Here is a 3,537-nt window from a genome sequence, read left to right as displayed (position 1 = left end):
AATTTCGATGATTTTAGAAATTAAAAAAATTCTTGAGCGACCTCTAAAAAATTTTTTATCAAGTTGAAACTTGAACAGGAGTCTTCAAATACTTCATACTAACATTTTTTCGTGTGAGCTTCGAAATAAAAAAAAAAGTAGAAAAAAAAAGCCACCCTAATATATATATATATATGTATGTCACCGCGCCATTTTGGTGACTTTTTTTCAGATCTTTTGTACATTTCGATGACTTTGATCCATTTCCGTGATGTCACCGAAATGTCATTTATATTTCCATTACATTTCCGTGACATCACCGAAATGTCATTCATATTTTCTCTACATTTCGGTGAAGTCACCAAAATGTCGTTCATGTCCTATGTACATTTCGGTGAAGTCACTGAAACGTTTAGCGTACGTCCAGTATATTTTATTTAATTAATAAAAATATTTTTTCACTATCCTTTGGTTTTTTTAGGTAACGTTGAATAAATTTTGACCGTTGTTTAGGTATTAAAGTTCATGAGATATGGCATTGTGGTTTTTTAAATTCTAAATATTCTAAATATTTTTCTGGAATAATTTATAATTTTACCGATGTCGTAAACACTGCTAATAAATCTTTGCAACAAGGAATTTTTCATTCTAGCATTAACATTTGCACATAAGTTAATTGTTATTATAATATAAACAGGGTATCGAAAATGACTACTCAAGAATATTGTTCGAAACTGAGTGCATGACGTTGCTTCTTAGGTAACTGTGATGGTTGTTTTATACTTGTTGTTTAATGTTTACTATAAAATCTGAGTAATTTGGAAACATGTATCAGACTCCCCAAAATAATTTAGTGTACAGCTAACATTACCAATATTATAATGGTTATAGACGTAATTTGATGAGAATTATTTGGAGTACAAAGATTACGAAAATTTTCATTTGATTTGATGCATATCAACAAATATTTAATTCCACTTCTTGCATTGTCATATTCAATCCCACTTCCTGTTTAGTTCTTTATTATGTGTTAAAGTTCAATAACTATGAAAATCATTACAAAAATCTGATAACCGATAGACTCTGCGGACCAGCACTGAAACTTCCTGCTGTTTACAAGCTCAAAGAACACGAAAACATTATTGACAATACATGATCAAGCTCTTTAAGCTCGACAATATATATCTTCAAGTACTTTTATATCGAGCTGGAAAAAAAATTAGTTTTCGTATAAATCTCCGAAAATTCGAAAGACTGAAAACCATCAATTGAAATAACAAAGGAAAAGGTTGCGTGAACTTAGAATGAAACCAGCAAAACAAAATATAAATAATAAAAAAAAAAGTTAAAACATTGATTTTTCTAGTTTTTGTTCATGATTGTATTTAACGCAACTAGCCGATTGCAATTAATTATTAGATAAACAAAATTTTTTCTTAATTCTTTCAGCAACAAAATATGATGATCGATTAATCCGGCTTAGATGGTGGAAGCACCTTTCAATGCAGAATATAAAGCTTTAGAGCTAATGAGAATCTAAAATAGATGAATTAACTAGTTTTCAAAATATTTAAGAAGACCAAAAATCACTGAAATGTCATGCATATATTCTTTACATTTCAGTGAAGTCACCAAAATGACGTTTATATCCTATGATCATTTCGGTGAAGTCACTGAAACGTTTAGTGTACATCCAGTATTTTTCATTTAGTTAACAAAAATACTTTTTTCCCATTCTTTGTTTCTTTTCGGTAACGTTGAATAAATTTTAACTGTTCTTAAGACACACATTCATACACGTGCAAACACATACACACACACACACAGACACTAGGGTGGGCCAGAAAAAAGAACTAATTTTTTTTTATTTAGTTACCATGAAAATATCGTTCAAGACAAAAAAAAATTATGATGAAGTTTGAGCCCTTAATATTAATATTGAGAGGTGCCACTTCGTGATTTTTGATTTCCCATTTAAATAACATAGAAGAAAAAAAAAAGTTTGCATTTTTATACCTCGGCTATGGCTTATGGTACAAATAAGCTCAGGATACATTTTCGTAGGAAATTAAACGCTCTAGAAAAAAAGTTTCTTATCATTTTTGATAAATCCATCTGCTCAAAAGTTATTGGAGCTTGAAGTCAAATTGATAGTGAATTTCGATATCTTATTATTTTCACAGCAAAACGATCAGATTTATTACAAACTGTCATAAGATATTTTTTCTAGATAATTTTAATCCATACAAATTATTTCGATTAAAGTTTTTTCAAATTCCGCACTGTCTTCTAGTTATTTTCATTTTAATGTCAAGCTGTTAAAGAAGTAGTGTTCTGATCGATTTCCTGAGCTTGACATTTAAATGAAAATAAATAGAAAACAGAGCGGAATCAAAAAAATTATTTAAAAAATTAATTTGTAGGGAACAAAATTGTCAAAAAAAAAGTTCTTATGATGTTCTGTGATCAGTCTAATAGTTTCGCTGGAAAAATAAAAAGATCTCGGAATTTACTATAAATTTGAGTTCAAGCTCCAATAACTTTTGAACAGATGAATTTATCGAAAAATGATTGGAGACTTTTTTATCTTCCCGCCAAGAAAATTGTAAATTTTCAAAAATTCGGGAAGTTGTTGGTTTCGGTCCGATTTACGAAAATCGAATTTCCATCAGATGTCGACGTTTTGAGGTCCTAGGAAGCTATTCTGACTAATTTCAAGATGATGTCCGAGTGTATGTATGTATGTACGTACGTGCGTATGTAAATACCTGTATCTTTTGAACGGATGAACCGATTTTGAACTTTAAGGTGTCATTCGACGCGGATTGTCAATATCTTGAAGCCGTGAGAAAATTGAGCTTGATCGGTAGGGCTCGTTCAGAGATATTCCAAAAATAAAATTTTTTTAAAAATGTTTTTTTTGGATAACTTTTAATGTGCTCGATGGATTGATTCCAAAATGGACTGGGCTCTAGAGCTTTATAAGCCGCGTCGAATGCCTCCCCAACCATCAAAATCGGTTCATTCGTTCGAGAGAAACCGTTGTCGAAAGAATTGAAAAAAAAAATTTTTTATTTTTTCTGAAATATCTCAAAAACTACTCGATAAATCGAATCCAAAATTCGATCAGCTTTAGAACTTGACAAAACGCGTCGATTGCCACCTCAACCGTCTCAATCGGTTTATTCGGTTGAGAGATATCGTTGGAGAAAAAATGGTGAAAAACGTTTTTTTTTCGAAAACAACAGCATACAAACGTATTTTCGAGCTCGAAAATGTATTCACAATAATGTTTTCGAGGTCCTTGAGCTCGAAAACAGCGGGAAGTTTTGGTGCTGGCCCGCAGGGTCAACTGATAGACCGATTTTTTGTAGAGCGTTTAATGTCCTACGAAATAATTTCCTGAGCTTATCTGTACGATGAACTATTGCCGAGGTATAAAATTGCAAACTTGAGAATTTTTTATTTCCCTTCATGTTCATCAAATGCAGCATCAAAAAGCACGAAGCGACAACTCTAAATGTAAATATTAAGATCTCAAATTTCACCAGAAGTTTT

Source organism: Microplitis mediator, chromosome 4, assembly GCF_029852145.1.
Source record: "Microplitis mediator isolate UGA2020A chromosome 4, iyMicMedi2.1, whole genome shotgun sequence".
Taxonomy (NCBI): Eukaryota; Metazoa; Arthropoda; class Insecta; order Hymenoptera; family Braconidae; genus Microplitis; species Microplitis mediator.
Note: the sequence above shows the minus strand (reverse complement) of the source record.